The 17,522-nt window shown below is 35.5% G+C and overlaps 1 protein-coding gene across 1 annotated transcript in view; it reads left to right on the top strand.

Moving 5' to 3' along the window:
- Positions 1-17,522, top strand: part of Gpr158 (G protein-coupled receptor 158) — a 361,348-nt gene that overhangs the window by 36,178 nt on the left and 307,648 nt on the right. The gene's annotated exons all lie outside the window — the stretch shown is intronic.

The raw sequence follows: 17,522 nt of genomic DNA, 5'->3' as shown, positions 1-17,522 counted from the left end.
AGATATTGTGTGGTTTTAAAGAATTTTAAATAAGAGTAGCATTAAGCACTTACTTGTACTATCTCAGAAAGAAACAAAAAGCACAGGTGTTCATGGATGTGCATCCATGCATATTTGCCCTTTTTATGCTAAGTATGTACATCCTACTGCATAAATCCCTGCTGTATATCCAGATATGCGGCAATTTGAATATTTTAGCCATGGTAGTACAACACTTCGTTACAGAGTGATGAAAATAACAGGAGAAAAAAGTTCTCCCATATCTCCTGATAACCTACTGTTCCTACATCCCTGTACACTCTACACCTACCCCCACTCTCTTGCTCTCTACCACAATATTCTTCAAGCTACTTGCCCTATTGTCAACTTTGTAACATTTTAACCTCTCACATCCCTCTAAATCTGTCATACCTCTTCACCATATCCCTGTTTTCTCCCTCTGCTTCCTGACTATTCTACACACATTCTCACACCTCCACCAAATCTCCTTATGCTTCATTATACATCTCCTCAGCTATGTTACCTTGTCCATCCATCTTGGACTCAGGTATGTACTTTTCAATTGTTGGCTCACAAAAGTTACCATACTTTACCATACTGATTGTCCTTCTGGTTTCAAGTATTTATGAAATTCTACTTCTCTTGGAATGATTCTAGCATTTTTAAAGATATGAATTTCAGTCAAGATTTAGTAAATGTGTTTTCTTCTCATTTTCTCCGTGCTCATGTCTATGGCCAATTGGCATTGCAGTTTAGCCATTTTTTTTTCTGAATAGGTATCATATTACAAATATGAATCAGCATTTAATGAATTAATTAATGGTGGTACTGGGGTTTGAAGTCAGGGCCCCACACTTCCTTGGCTTGTATGTCAGTCTTCTGAGAGAAACCAGCTTCTAAATCCCAATTTACATCAGTACAGGGGGGCGGAATAGAAAGGTATTCCTAGTAAATAGACTGAGGATGATATAGAGAGCTATTGGAGCTGCTTAGAATGACCAGTACCAACAAGAGTATTTTTGCAAAGCCTTTCTGAAAATATGTGATGAGTTACAGTATGTCATCAAATAAATAAATGTACCATGAAGATACAGAAACTATGCCAAAGTTGCTATAAACAAACAGAAACTATAACCAGTTGTAAAGTACAGATCTGCCTGTTTCTAGACAGACGCTTATTAAACCACAGAAGTAAGCACATAAAGCTTGGTACTGGTGATTCTCACTTGTAATTTTAGCTACTTGGGAGGCTGAGGTGTGGAAGATCATGGCCATCCTAAGAAGAAAACTACTAGACTCCATCTCCAAAATAACCAGCAGAAAGTAGACACCGGCTGACACAAAAGGCTTTATAAGTACTTTCTTAGAGACCTTTTATTTAATTCATTTAAATTCCTAATTTACTGAACATCATTTAGAAACAGCAGTTTCTCAGTTCTTGTGGTATTATTGCTCTTCCTTCCTCTAGAAAGTTCCTAATTCACAAATACTGCTTTTCACTTATCTCTAGAACTGAGAAGTCCAGTGTGATAGGCCCTAGTCCCATGTGGCTACTAATATGTATATCAATTAAAACTAACTGAAATGAAACCGTGTTTAGGAAATTGTCCTCTCTAGTCCTATATTGAGTGTTTGAAACACACAGTAGCCAGTGGATACCGTATTGGACAGTGTATGGACAGCTCTGCTCTAGAATATGGCCTAGCTTATAGTATAGGCTAGCCACACGAGGTTTTGAAGACTTTTCACTGCCAGCTGAGCCAGTGACATTGATAACATTGCTTCTAAATCTACCAGAGGATACTTAAGGACAAACTTGAAGGGAATTTATTACCTTTTTTTTTTCATAGTAGTATTTATTCCCATATTGGAAGACTTTTTTTCAGCTACTACTCAGTCTTCATTCTGCTAGGCTGAATATCCCATGATTTAGTCAAGTATCTCTGCTTTTTACTTGGTTTAGTGCAAATAACCAGAAAACAACTATATGGATCTTATATAGGGTTCTTTTTACTGCGTTACGTGAATTTACCCCAAAAGTGGAGTTAAGGAAAGCTTGGCTTTCAATTTTAGATGTCTCCAGTAGCTGAAAATCTGTAGTAGGACAGTAAAGCGATTCTATGCTATAATTGGTTATCTAGACATCTCCTTCACTTCTAGAACACCGTATCTTCCTTTATGAATAGTAGCAAGCTCGTTTATGTGTTGGGTTTTAGTTAAATTGTAGACTATTGTTTTTCTAATTAACAAGGTACATATTTTACTTTCCATGGGACACTTTTTACTGCAGATCAGTTCAAATTCATTGTTTTCATTCATGAAATTTATATTTATTTGTACTTGATGGATACTATTTTAGGCACTGGAGAGACAGAAGCAAATAAGATAGAGGAAATAATAATTTAAAAGAAGTCATGTCAAGAATGGCATTGCCTGCAGGACAGAGTAGGAGAGACACTTGAACTAATAGGCACAGGAAGGAACTTCCTGAACAGAGTCCCAGGGTCACAACAAATTGGAGAGAGACTCGACAAATGGGACTACCTTAAAATAAAAAGCTTCTGCACAGATAAAGCTATCGCAACCAAGCTAGAAAGACAACCAACTAATTGGGAAAAAATATTTACCAGCAATATATCAGACAAGGGGTTAACATCCTGTATATACAGGGAACTCAAGAAACTAATCCCTCCCAAACCCAACAAACCAATTACTAAATGGGCAAGGGAACTAAAGAGGGACTTCTCAAATGAAGAAATAAAAATGGCAAAGAAACACATGAGGAAATGTTCATCATCCCTGGTGGTGAAGGAAATGCAAATAAAGACAACCCTGAGATACCACCTTACCCCAGTCAGAATGTCCCACATCCACAAATCAGCCAACGACAAATGCTGGAGGGGATGTGGAGAACGAGGAACGCTATTACACTGCTGGTGGGAATGTACACTCATACAACCACTTTGGAAAGCAGTCTGGAGGGTCCTTAGAAAGCTAAAGATTGACCTCCCTTACGACCCAGTCATACCACTTCTAGGCATCTACCCTGAACAACAGGAACCAATATACAAAGACACATGCACCTCCATGTTTATTGCAGCACTGTTCGCAATAGCTAGGATATGGAAACAACCTAGATGCCCCACCACAGATGAATAGATCCAAAAATTGTGGTATCTATACACAATGGAATATTATGCAGCCATTAGAAATGACAAAATAATGGCATTTGCAGGGAAATGGATGGAGCTAGAAGGAATCATGTTGAGCGAGGTAAGCCAAGAACGAAGAGACAAACAGTACATGGTCTCCCTGATAAGTGGATGATGAATCCAAAATGTTAGGTGATATGACAAAACTAACAGGACTTAAGAAACAAAGAACTCCCACTCATCTGGTTGAACCACTACTAAATATCCCCATGCTGCTGATCACATATATGGTATATAACATATGAGCACCGTTATATATTACAGACTGTGATAGACAATTTGCTCCAGGAAAGTTAGAATGAACTTATGACTTTAAATGAGCATCATTATTCCACAATACTGTGAATTTCCGGAAATTAAGTAATCACTTAATCATGATCAAAAAAAAAAAAAAAAAGAACCTTGGGGAAGGGAGGGAGGGAGGGGATGGTAGGGGGAAAACAATGGAGGGGGTAACAATGTTCAAGAGGAAGTGGAAGTGTACTCATTACCTCACTCATGTAACTGTAACCCTCTGTATAGTATCTCTACAATAAAAAAATTAAAAAAAAAAAAAAAAGAATGGCATTGCCCCTGGAAAGACTTGGAAAAAATTATATTAAGTGAAGTAAGCCAGGCCCAAAGAAACATAGGTCCCATGGTTCCATTTATTTGCAATAACTAGTATATGTCTGAGTCAAGCAGAAAAGGTCAGATAAGTTGATGTTAGGGGAATGAACCCCAAGATAAGTATTCAAATGTTTTTTTGTTTTTTTTCCTTTCATGCAATTGTTTCTAACATATTTATAATGAACTAGTCATATGAACAACAAAAAGCATTAGTCATTGTTAGGTCTGCCTGGGAGAAGTTTGCTGGATTCCATTTCAAAGAATAGGCAAAAGAAAGCAGACCTAGAAGTGTGACTGAAATGGTAGAGAACCAGCCTATTAATTCTGTCTGAGACCTCAAGTTTGAACTCTGGTATTGCCAAAAAATAAATAAATGAAAGTAAATTGATCTTTTTCTCACCAAAGTAACATATGGGCCAGATGGAACCAAGTAGATTTTCTTGACAAAAATAATGGAATTCTGTGCTTCCATCAGAAAGACTTGACACCACCCCATTCATAAAGAAATGGAAATACTTAGAAAAAGTCATTTGTAATAATTAGTATATGCCTAAGATAGTCCTAGCAGAGGCTCATAATGGTCTAATAGTGATATACACATGACCACATAAAATGATGTAAATCAAAATGGTCTCCAGGGAAACAAGGTTTTTTTTTTTTTTCTTGTGGTGGTTTTTTCTATTTTTTTTTTTTACTGTATTGTTTGCAGTAGTTTCTTTTGTCTTCCTTTTTTTTTTCTTCTCCTTTGGTTTACTCCCCATGATCACTATTTCTGACTTTACTACTCTTTGTCTTCCATGTAAGTTTATCTGATTCCGGGAAGGGAAGGGGAATCACAGAAATGGCAGGACAAAAGGTGAAACAATGTAACAGTGAGACACTGTGTTGGAATGAACTTTACAACCTGTGTCGAAGGGGAGTTGGGGGGAGGGAAAGCTGGAGGAAATGAGGGAGGAGGTAACACTGCTTGAAAAGAAATGTATTCATTACCTTACTTATGTAACTGTAACCAGTCTGTACATCATCTTAACAATAAAAATTAAAGAAGAGGAGGGGCACAGGATGGGGGGCGGGAGGGGCAGTTCTCCTGGGCAGACCTAACAGTCATATATATTATGATGCACCCAATGTATAGTACCATATTGTGGTTTTAAATGAATATCATTCTTAAGTCATTGATCATAAAAAGGCATTCCAGTGTGATTTAACAACAAATGTCACAGAGAAAGATGAGGTTATGTGAAAACGTTTTCCTGGGATGTACTTGATAGATAAATGGGGGCTTAGCCAGAAAAATTAGATCCCTTAAGGACCAAAAGTGAGGCTTTTTAATTTTGAGAAGTGAAATTGGAAACTATGGAAATGTGTGCAGTGGGATTTGTATAAGTTAGCTCACAATTTTGTATAAGGTATATAGAAATGACAACATTTTAAGTAACAGTATGGTACTGTATTTTTAGATGTATCATAGTTTGACTAGTTCATTATTCTTTATTTAAATCATGCCTACTTTTTGGTACCATGCATAACTATTGCAATGGATGGTCTGACATTCATGTGCCAAATATTCTGGCACTATCAGATTAAAGACAAGATGGCATATGTAGTTATTCATTATTTTGGCAGTATAGTTTGAATTCAGGTACTTCAGTATGCTAGGCAAGCAAGCTAACACTTGCCTCTTGCCATTTTTTGCTTTAGTTATTATTTAGATAGTGTCTCATACTTTCATCTGGGCTGGCCTTGGGAAGAGATATTTCTACTTCCCGCAAAGCTGGGATTACAGGAGTATGCCCCCATACCCAGCATGTTCCTTGACATAGAGTCGAGTTTACTTTTCCTCCCGTGCTGCACTCATACTGCAACCCTCCTGTCTCTGTCTCCCAAGTAGCTGGGATTACAGGTATGAGCCAAAACCTTGGCTCACAAATCTATCTATTAAGTGACAATGATGCCCCTAGAATTCACATTCAGTTGAGAACAAGATGGAGAGTTAACCTGAGGAATCCCAAGAATACTGCAAATAGGTGGCGAAGTTATTATTGTGTCCAGAGACTTTTACTCTTTAAAGATTGGTAACATAAACAAAACTACCAAAATCACTGTAGGAAATGAATGAATCCACGTAGAGAGTAAGTATAATTTTCACTTTTTCTGTATTTTCATTTAATACTGGAAAAATCTAAAAATTTGAGGAGGCTAATAACTAATAAAGATGGCAGCTACTTAGTAACAGTTGCTTTGTGTCACCAGTTGTTCCTATCCTTTTGTTGGCCATTCCTTGAATTCTCACAGTTGATGTGCTTGTGTATGCCAAACTGAAGATTTGCTGATTTTTCTCTCAGCCAATAGTAAAGCTAACTATTATTCCGCATCTGTACCTCTATTCAAGTTAGTGTATAGGATTTCATTTCTAGCCACTCAGTAAATGCATTTATAATGGTGACTTAAACTGATAAGTTTGCCTGAAATGAGAAGGAAAAATAAAATGATGTTTACTTGTCAATATATTACAGGTCTGTGGTAATTTGAGCCAGAAAATAATATTGGAGATACCACTGATTTTAAAAAAATCCTAATTTGCCTTTTTTGGCTCATGGAGTAATCAGATACCTTAGAATATGAGATAAACACATTTTTCTAGCTATTACAAGGCCATGATGTTTGATATCTGCTTCTGAATGACACTCTTGTCTATATTTTATGGCACTGAAATGTATCATCAACCGTGTTGAACCTGTTGATCTAATGTTAGGACCTTGAAGTATTTGAATTAGAATGAACAAAGGAGAGAGCTGCCTATCCAAGGTGAATATACTGTGTTTTGATATGAGATAGAAAAACCTAGCTCTTTAGGTAGTTAAAATAAATTTCTAAGAGGATGTGGCAAACTCACAGACAAATGTGAGTTAGGATCAATATACAAGCTATCTCATCTTGTAGTTGTGAGTGTGGTGACAGCAGAAGTTTCTTGCTGGCTATGGTACTCTGAGCTAACTGTGTCATTGTTACATGAACTGTTAATAATGTCAGATTTGAAACAAGATCAAAGGGATCAGATTTCCCTTCCTTGGATAAAGGTTGGTGGGAAACTATACATTTGTCTAGGCATCAGTTAAGAGGAAAGGACCCACTCTTTGCAGAGCTAATTCACAAATAAATCAGAATGCTGAAATGAAAGAAAGTGAACATGGAAGATTACAACTCACTTGTGAACAAGAGATGTCAACGGGAATGTCTACATTCATGATAGAAAACTTTGAACTCTTGATAAAGATAAAACACTAAAAATGCTTTTAAGTTTTTCTGTGGTTTAGGAATAAGGATGGAGAAGTAGTGCAAAGACTGGGTTGAGGCAAGAGGATTAACTTGTGTACACTCGTGTGGGTATGAACTTGCAGTACCAGCTGTTTGTTTGCTTTTTCAATTTGGTGAGAGAATGTCTGTTGAAATCTGAAATTCCTGAACAGATTTGGACTATGTAGCTAAGTTTATATTGGAGCCAATCAGAGGTAAAACCTACCTATGTAACATTGACTTTCGTTGTATTCAATAGCAGAAAAACGTCTAGTTGTCCAATTCTAGATATGAGAAGCAATCAGAATATACAGTGAGTTCCTGGGGATGACTTTTTGGGGGTTAAATATAACTTTACATCATTAGGTTATATGGGGAAAAATCCCATTATGACAGCAGATCAGATCTAATCTGGCACTCCCTCTGCTACAATTATATAAAATACAGTGGAAACTTGTCAAAGCTTTTGGTGAGAAATGAGGCTACTGATGTTTGGCAGCCCCCTTTTGAGCACAGTGAAAAACCATGTTGCTTAGCTACAGCTCTGGCTGATTTAGAAGGCTTTAACTGACTAATTATACAAGAGTAAAACTATTCTTTGATAGCCCTTCCCCCTATAATAAAAAGCCCTATTTATCACCTTATTTCTTGGTATCTTTAAGAAGTCATTTATCTGTATTTACTCAAGACAGACTATGATTTAGGTTTGTTTTTTCCTCTTCACGGCTTATAGATTGAAAGAGGCCAAGTGGGTTGTGGTGATACAAACAGAACAGAAAAAGTATTGAGATTGACTTGAAAATACTTTAGCCGTCAAAGGAATGTGCTAGTATTATTAGTCCAGAGGCTTGAACTCAGGGTCTGGATGCTGTCCGTCAGTTTTCTTGTTCAGGCTAGCAATGTACAACTTGAGCCACAGTTTCAGTTCTTGCTTTTTGGTGATTAATTGGAGATAGAGTCTCATAGATTTTCCTGTCTGGTTTGGCTTTGAACTTCAATCCTCAGATTTTAGCCTGCTGAGTCGCTAGGATTATAGGCATGAGCCACTGGTGCTTGACTCTCTGTTTTCTTTTGTCATTTGTAGTCATGTGTTTCTGTCCTGTCTTTTAGCTTATTCATGGTTTGGCTTTTAGCTTATTCATGGTTTGGGTTGTTGTTTAAAATGCATAAGATTATGGCTAAATAAGTAAGATTTATGTTTTCAAAATATACACTCACGTGTAGGTAGAAGAAGAGGTAAGGTACAGTACTGTACCTGATGACATAGAAATGAGAGCAGAGTTGGAAGTAGAACAAGAAGCCTTTGAAAACAGAGGCATTAAAAAAAAACCCAAAGAACTGTACACGGAGAAAATTCACAGCAGTGATTACAAATGAAGTAGAAAATGTGCAGAGAGAAATGTCAGATGACCAGAGTCTATTTCAGTGGGATAAGAATTGTCAGAGACCCCAGAGACTGAGGGAAATTCTAAGCTTCTTAATTATGCTTTATCTCTAGGAAGTTTACACAGTTCTGAATATGTGGTTATCTACTTTAACAGCTCTTCAGGAAAGAGAGCTGTCCCTCAGCAATGCTTTCTATTATCTCACCATAATTACTGTAATGAAGTGAAGCCATGACCTAATCTTGATTATGTAATTATTTTAGTAGATTTTATTGTTGGCTTTGTAAGTACAAGCTGTGATCTGTGCATGTAGTTTTTCTCTGCTGTTACTTACAATTCCATGATCTCTTGGAGGAATCTTTTTAGTTTATTTTATATTTACTTTTATTAGTAAAATAATGGATAATTGTCTCCACAGGTTTGACTCCATTATAATTCCAGTTTGTTGAAGCTCAGAATTCATAAGCTATGCAACCATGCTTATACATCTTTTTTTTTTAATGCTGTCTGCAAATCACTTTCATCTGCTGCTTTTTAAAATACATTTTGTCTAATGTAGTTGCTTCCAAAAAGTGAGATCCTAGAACCCCTGGGAGTCCTCAACACCTTGTCTGAATCTGAAATCAGAATCATCTTTATAGTAATTTTAAGCCAGCACTCTACTTTTGACTCTTTTTTATTCTTCTAGAAGATGTGATACTGAAACTGAATGGAGAACAAGATGAAAATTCAGTTGTCTGATAAATAAATTATACACTAAAGTGATGATTTGCAGAAATGTGAAACTGACACCTTTTTAAAAAATATAGTTACTTTTTGTAAGTATATTAAAATATTAAAGGTCTGTTGTTTTATAAATTTATAGTTTCTGTTTTTCTCTTTAAGATAGTAAACTTTAATAATTATAAGACACATTAAATCAAATTTTTCTTTTTAACATTAGTCTGAAAGTTTATGCCCATCATTTAGTAATCATGTTAGAAGCTAATTAATTTTTGTTTTTAATGAACAGATTGAATTCTGTAATTGTCATTTGTGGTGCAGACTCAAGACAGTTTTAGCACCAAATGAATGGCCATGTGTAAGTACAGAATGGGAAGTCAGTTTGATATGTTACTTCTTTATTAAAATAGTTCACAGATTCCAAGATCTTTGTTGTTTTAAGTGAAAGACCATAGAGTTTTTTAGTAAACAGTTGAAATAAAGACTTTGTAGTTACACATGGATATTTTGTTACCCATGCCACAATGAGGTATGTGTTGGAGCTTAAAGGTAGGTTAGGGATGGGGATGAGTAGAAAGGAAATGCTTTACTTTTCTCCTGATTTGGAGTCATTTAGACTTTTGAGTTATAGAAGTGCTTGGTAGTGTACTGTGTCCTCTTATGTCCAGTCACTTGTAATACTTTATGGGTTTTAACCTTGTGATGTCTTGTAGGTTTTTACCTAAGTATCTTACATATCTGTTTTATTCTTTCATTCTTACTAGAACTGACAGTTATAATCCTAGTCATTTTTCTTTCTTTTCTTGAATAACTTTAATGGTTTAAAAATTATAGTATATCTTATTTATTCATTTTCTTTTTTCTTTCCTTCTGAAATGATTAATGATTTAAATATATATACACACACATATATATTTAGGTGTACAACATTTAAATGCAATTCTACCTCAAGCAAAGTAGTGTATATCTAACATTGTGCATATCCATCATCTAACATACCTACCCTCTCCTCTCTTATTTTTTCTTATGGTAAGAGCAACTGACATCTACTCTGTTAGATTCTATGAACTTTTGCAATACCCAGTTTTTAGTTTTATTTCTCTTCAGTTTACCACCTGATTGCTGCCAGTGAATTAAAAAAATATTTCATATGAAGATCATGCTGGATTTTTTTCTTGAGAAAATATTGCTTTGTAATATGTGCTGGTTTTGATTTGGACTGTCCATATTTCCTAACTTTTTTGAGCCTCCATTTTATATAAAGTGATAATTCTATAATGTCAAATGGTTTGTACCTGTTAACTATAAATGTCAGTGATTCTCAACAACACTTTGTATGCTTGAAAGAAATGCTTATTTATAATTGTTTATTTATATTAATTTTTGTACTATGCTGTAAGTTTCATGAGGTCAGAAACCACCTCAAGTATATTTCTAGTGTCATACTGTTATCTCTAAAAGAGGTATGCAACAATTTTTTTATTATCTAAATCGAAATTCAGTCTCATTCTATAATGTATAATTCTACCATGTTCTTGTATGTTTCCATGCATTTATTTGCACATGCTTTTCCTTTGGAAGTACATACTGTTTCCCACTTGGGTCATCTGATATAGTTCTAATCCTTGGAATTATCAGGTTGTGCCTTTGGGCCCTCTTGGTAGTCTAATCCTCTCTATAGACAAATGGTTTTCTCCTATGTTCTACTATTGCATAGTGTACATATATTTTATTATAACACTTCTAATGCTATACATTGTCATTTGTGTATACAAGTAGGTAAATATACATATATAAATGCATTTTTATTTATAGTCCTAGAAAATAATAACTATTACTCTGTTTTATATCTGGGAAAACTGAAGCTTAGAAAATTTTACAAAATTAATATAGGTTAAAGAAATAAAAATGTGATCAGTTGTTACAAAATTGCAGTAGAGCAAGGTTATTGATCCAAGGCTGGTCTCGTTGATTAAATTCATGTCTTATATCAGATTAAGCTAATAGTATTGTTTATGGTTACTTGTTTTATCATTATCTCACACCAGTATAAAAGGTTTAAGTGAAATTTACCCTAGTTTTCCAAGTATGTTTACCCTCATTCAAGACTGAAAAATTCCAGGGAAAGCCTAATTACTCATGAAAGTCTTCCTAGTATCTTGATAACATACTTGGACATTTAGATGCTAGATTAATTTTGTTTTATGTTTTACTTTTAAGTCACTGAAAGTAATTCAATTAAAAATGAATAGAGGTTCAATTAAAATTAGCAGTTGTTATTCTTATTAAGGAACCTCTATTATCATAAGCAACTGTTATCTTTAGAATCAAATAAAACTGTACAGATCATGACCTAGTTATGTTTTAGTTTCTATTGTTTTTCATTTCTAAGAGATGCATTTTATGTAGAGTATAAAGAATTTAGAGTAGGTGGTTGTACAGATTGACTAATGATTCTTTTTAATTTACCATTGTCAAGTGTTCTTGTCATTCATGTAGATTTAAGTGAGTGAATGAACACAACATACTTATAAAACTGCACTGTCCTTTTTTTTTTCAATTGTAAAAATACCATACAGAGGGGTTACAATTACATGGGCAAGGTAATGAGTACATTTCTTATCAAGCATTGTTGTCTCCTCCTTTGTTTCCCCTTACCATCCTTCCCATCTACTCCCACCCACACCCAAGTTGTAAAGTTCCTTTTTCGACATAACATCTTGTACATCTCATTGTTGCAATGGGTCCACCTGTATCCCTATTTAAACAATTTGTTTTTTTCTTTCCCCTCCACAAATTATATCAACATCAAATACAGTGAAAAAAGAGGTTATACCATGGGTGAGGGACATACAAAACAACAAAGAAATATCTTATAAATATGTTAGAAACAATAGCAAGAAAGAAAAAATCATTTGAGCCCTTATCTTGGGGTTCATTTCACCTAACATCAACTTATCTGATGGTTTCTGCTTGTCTTAGACATATACTAGTTATTGCAAATAAGGGAAACCATGGGACTTATGTTTCTTTGGGCCTGTCTTATTTCACTTAATATAATTTTTTCCAAGTCTTTCCATTTCCTGACAAATGGGGTAATGCCATTCTTTCTGATGGAGGCATAGAATTCCATTTTACACACACACACACACACACACACACACACACACACACACACACACACACACACACACACACATACCACATTTTCTTGATCTATTCATCTACTGAGGGGCATCTAGGTTGGTTCTATATCTTAGCTATGGTAAGTAATGCTGAAATAAACATAGTTGTGCTGGTAGCTTTAGTATGGTCTTGTTTGTGATCATTTGGGTAAATGCCCAAAATTGGGATTGCTGGGTCATAGGGGAGCTCTTTTGAGGAATCTCCACACTACTTTCCAAAGTGGTTGAACAAGTTTACACTCCCACCAACAGTGCAGTAGGGTTCCCTTCTGTCCACATCCCCTCCAGCATCAGAATACTGTTTAGCTAAAACTACATAAATCCTCCTTCACAATTACACTTCCAAATTAAAACTTAGATTATGTTCTTTTTTCTTGTCAGTTGTGGGGCTTGAACTCTGGGTTTGGGCACTGTCCCTCAGCTCTTCAGCTCAAGGCGAGGGGTCTACCGCTTGAGCCACAGGGCCACTTCCTAGTGGTTTATTGGAGATAAGAGTCTCAGGAACTTTCCTGCCCAGGCTGGCTTTGAACAGTGATCCTCAGATCTCAGCCTCCCAAGTAGCTAGGATTACAGGCATGAGCCACCAATGCCCGGCTAGATTATGTTCTTGAACTAAAGTTTTTCAGTATACATAAATGCATAACTGGAAAAATGATCTATTTTCAGACTTCCCTTGCTCTCTTCCCTCACCTTTTCCTTTGCTCTTCCTTCCTATCTTATGGTCTTATTTATTTTTCTTTGCCCTCTCCTGTGTTCTCTTTTAAATTTCTTGTCTTTTTCATTTTCTTCACTCCCATTGTATTCCAGAAAGAAAGGAAAATGAAATGCTTTAGTTTTGAGTAAGGAGTAGGCTGAAAAATGATACAATTTGAGCAAGCATCTAGGAGTAACAAACATTTCTAAACTAGTGAGTGAATATTTTTAATACGATTATACTTTGAAATTCTGCTTTGAAAATGCCATGTAAAAATTCAACTATGGTTATCAAACAAAATCAAGAATGGCTAAGAACATAGGATTTATTTCCATGAAAGCCTCATCAAATACCATCACAGTGAATTTTAGTTATGCTTAGTGCTCTACCTTGAGGATATGATCACATTTAGGTCTCTTCTTCAGAGACCTTGTGTGGTTAGAATATATTGTGTTTAATTACTGTGCATATTTAGCATTATATATTTCATGCATGTTTTAGGCATGAGTATCAAATATTTTTTGATAATTCCTACCATACCTAAAAGGGTAAACAAAGGCAATATTGTGTAGTTAAATGATGCATTTAATCACATTACCGTTCAGAATCAGAAAGACTGTCTTCGGAGAATGCACCTACATCTACTTGTTAGAGACTTTGGGAGTATGTAGAGTTCATGGAGTATGTGGTTAAGGGAGAATCTGGAGTTTGAGGAGTATGCTCCTGGAAAGAAAGTCTGCTATAAAAGCAGTCTCATTTTTACTTCCCTTAATTTGTGCTAATAAGAAGCTAATTTTAACTTTTCTTGGAGAAGTAAGGAAAGGTGCTAATGAGGTTCTTTTCCTTTATTCAGTGTATGTGATATGAATTGGGAGATAGGGAAGAAAGGACTAGTAGCAAAAACCAATTTAAGATTGGTCTCTATATTGATTATGAAAATGTTATAATTCAGTTTGCCTGTTGGTATATACTATTCTCTTATTTTTTCTTTAGAGAAGATATCAGTGAAGAATTTGTAGAACTTACCTTGCTTAAATGTAAAGAATAAAAAACCCATAAAACATGTTCCATATTATAATTAGCTACAATAAATTTATTAGTTTGGAAAGAGAATGTTTAATTTGATCTTCCTCTTCCACATAATTTTGTATTATTTTCCCAAATTCAATATCCAGTGAGGCAAGTATTAATTTGAAAATGAATCTATTGATTGAATAGGGTTTTATCAAAATTGACTGAATAATTAAAATTTTACTTCCATTAAATTCTTTAAAAAATACAGAATTAATCATTCATTGTAATCTTGAAAACAAAGCAAAGAAATGTTATTCCATAATTCTCTCCTTTTCCCATTATTGCTTTGATTTCTGTTTGATAATTAGTTTAAATTGTGTAATTGTTTTTTATATATGTATAAAGAGACAATTCTGTGAATAAAGTATAGTTTGTTAAATTCCTAGTTACTATAAGCCTAGTAATTTTTTTGAAAAGCAGAAGAAAGAAATTAATAGTTAAATCTAAAGCAAGCTGGGCACCAGTGGCTCATATCATTAAAGTCCTCCTTCCCATTTGAGGAGCTTTCCTCATACATTTTGTTCATCTTTTCTATCTGAACATAGGAAATTTTATTTATATTGGTTTATTTAGCAGTATTTTCTATAAATTCTATCAACTGTATAATTTCTTAGAATTCTTTTTTTTTTTTTGATTTCTACTATTATTATTTCTTTTTTTTTTTTTTAAATTGTATTTTATTTTATTTGAGAACATACTGTACAGGGGGGCTACAATTACATGGGCAGGATAATGCATACATTTCTTACCAAGCATTGCAGCCTCCTCCTTTGTTTACCCTTCACTTCCCTTCCCCGCCTCCCCCCTCCCCCCACCCAATTTTACCCCCCTCCCCCCACCCAATTATACCCCCCTCCCCCCCCCCACACCGACATTGTAAAGCTGGTTTTGACATGACATTTTGTACTTCTCATTGTTGCAACAGGTCCACCTGAATCCTTAAACGACTTTTTGTCCCCATCTCCTCCACATGTTATACTGACATCAAATATAGTGAAAGCGGGGGTTACACTGTGGGGGAGGGACATACAAAGCAACAAAGAAATAATCTTATAAATGCATTAGAAACACATGCATGAAAGAAACGAAAACATTAAAATACATATTTAAGGGTTCATTTTCCTAACATCACATTATCTGACCTTTTCCGCTTGACTCATACCTATACTAGATATTGCAAATAAGGGAAACCATGGGACCTATGCTTCTTTGGGCCTGGCTTACTTCACTTAATATAATTTTTTCCAAACCTTTCCATTTCCTAACAAATGGGGAAATGTCATTCTTTCTGATGGAGGCATAGAATTCCATTGTGTATATATACCACATTTTCTTGATCCATTCATCTACTGAGGGGCATCTGGGTTGGTTCCATATCTTAGCTATGGTAAATAATGCTGCAATAAACATAGTTGTGCTGGTAGCTTTAGTGTGGTCTTGTTTGTAAACATTTGGGTAAATGCCCAAAAGTGGGATTGCTGGATCATAGGGGAGATCTATGTGAAGTCTTCTGAGGAACCTCCATACTGCTTTCCAAAGTGGTTGAACAAGTTTACATTCCCACCAACAATGAAGTAAGGTTCCTTTCTGTCCACATCCCCTCCAGCATCTGTTGTTGTTAGAGTTCTTGATTTTTGCTGTTCTAACTGGAGTGAGGTGATATCTCAATGTTGTTTTGATTTGCATTTCTTTTATGGCTAGGGATGTTGAACATTTCTTCATGTGTCTATTGGCCATCCTTGTTTCTTCTTCAGAGAAGCTTCTCTTTAAGTCTTTAGCCCACTTATTTATTGGGCAGTTGATTCTTTGAGGATTTGTTGTTGGGTGGTTTAATTTTTTGAGTTCCAAGTATATTTTAGATATGAGACCCTTGTCCGTTGTATGGCTAGTAAAGATCTTCTCCCAGTCCGTGGGCTTTCTATTGATCTTGCTAGCTATGTCATTTGCCCTGCAGAAGCTCTGCAATCTTATGCAATCCCATTTGTCCAACCTTTCTTTGATTTGTTGTGCTTCCGGGTCTCTATTCAGAAAATTTCGACCTGAGCCAAGGAGACCTAGGGTTTCTCCTATTCCATCCTGTAATGTTTTCAGAGTGTCTGCTTTGAGTTCAAGGTCTTTGATCCATTTGGAGTTGATTCTGGTACAGGGTGATATATAAGGATCTAGCTTTAGTTTTCTACATGTAGTTAACCAATTTTGCCAGCACCATTTACTGAAGAGGCTGTCTTTCTTCCATTCTATTGTTTTAGCTTCCTTATCGAAGATTAGATGGCTATAGGTCTGTAGGTTCATTTCTGGGTTTTCAATTCTATTCCATTGGTCCTGAGGTCTGTTCTTATGCCAATACCAAGCTGTTTTGATTACTATGGCTTTATAGTAGAGTTTGAAATTTGGTATTGATATTCCTCCAGCAGTGTTCTTTCCGTTGAGGAGCGTTTTTGCTATTCGGGGTCTTTTATTGTTCCATATGAATTTTTGGATTGCCTCCTCTATTTCCTTGAAGAATGAGGGTGGAATTTGGATAGGTATCCCGTTGAATTTGTAGATAGCCTTGGGAAGTATTGCCATTTTCACGATGTTAATCTTGCCAATCCAGGAGCATGGGAGGTTTTGCCATTTTTTAAGTTCTGTGTTGATTTCCTTTTTCAAGATTTTAAAGTTTTCATCATAGAGGTCCTTCACTTCTTTGGTTAAGTTAATTCCTAGGTATTTTATTTTTTGTGGGGCTATTACAAATGGAGTTGCTTTCCTAATTTCAGCCACACTTTTCTCATTGTTGGCATATAGAAAAGCCATTGATTTTTGGGGGTTAATTTTATAACCTGCTACTTTGCCAAAGTTTTGAATCAGCTTGAGTAATTTGGGAGTGGAATCTATGGGATTCTTTAAATACAAGATCATGTCATCTGCAAAGAGGGAGAGTTTTATTTCTTCTTTCCCTATTTGGATCCCCTTTATGTCTGCATCTTGTCTTATTGCTGTAGCTAGGCATTCTAATACTAGATTGAAGAGAAGTGGAGAGAGTGGGCATCCTTGTCTTGTTCCTGAGTTAAGAGGAAATGGCTTTAGTTTTTCACCATTGAGTATAATGCTGGCTGTAGGTTTGTCATATACAGCCTTTATTGTATTGAGGAATGTTCCATGGATTCCTAATTTTTCCAGAACCTTCATCATAAAGGGGTGTTGGATCTTGTCGAATGCTTTTTCTGCATCTATTGAGATAACCATGTGGTTCTTATTCTTGCTCCTGTTGTTGTGATGAATAATATTAATTGATTTGTGTATATTGAACCAGCTTTGCATCCCTGAAATGAATCCTGTTTGATCATGGTGTATGATTTTT

Source organism: Dipodomys merriami, unplaced genomic scaffold (assembly GCF_024711535.1).
Source record: "Dipodomys merriami isolate MVZ:Mamm:240054 unplaced genomic scaffold, mDipMer1.0.p SCAF_51, whole genome shotgun sequence".
In the NCBI taxonomy this organism is placed as follows: domain Eukaryota; kingdom Metazoa; phylum Chordata; class Mammalia; order Rodentia; family Heteromyidae; genus Dipodomys; species Dipodomys merriami.
The sequence above is the reverse complement of the archived record's forward strand: the minus strand, read 5'-3'. Positions and strand labels throughout refer to the sequence as shown.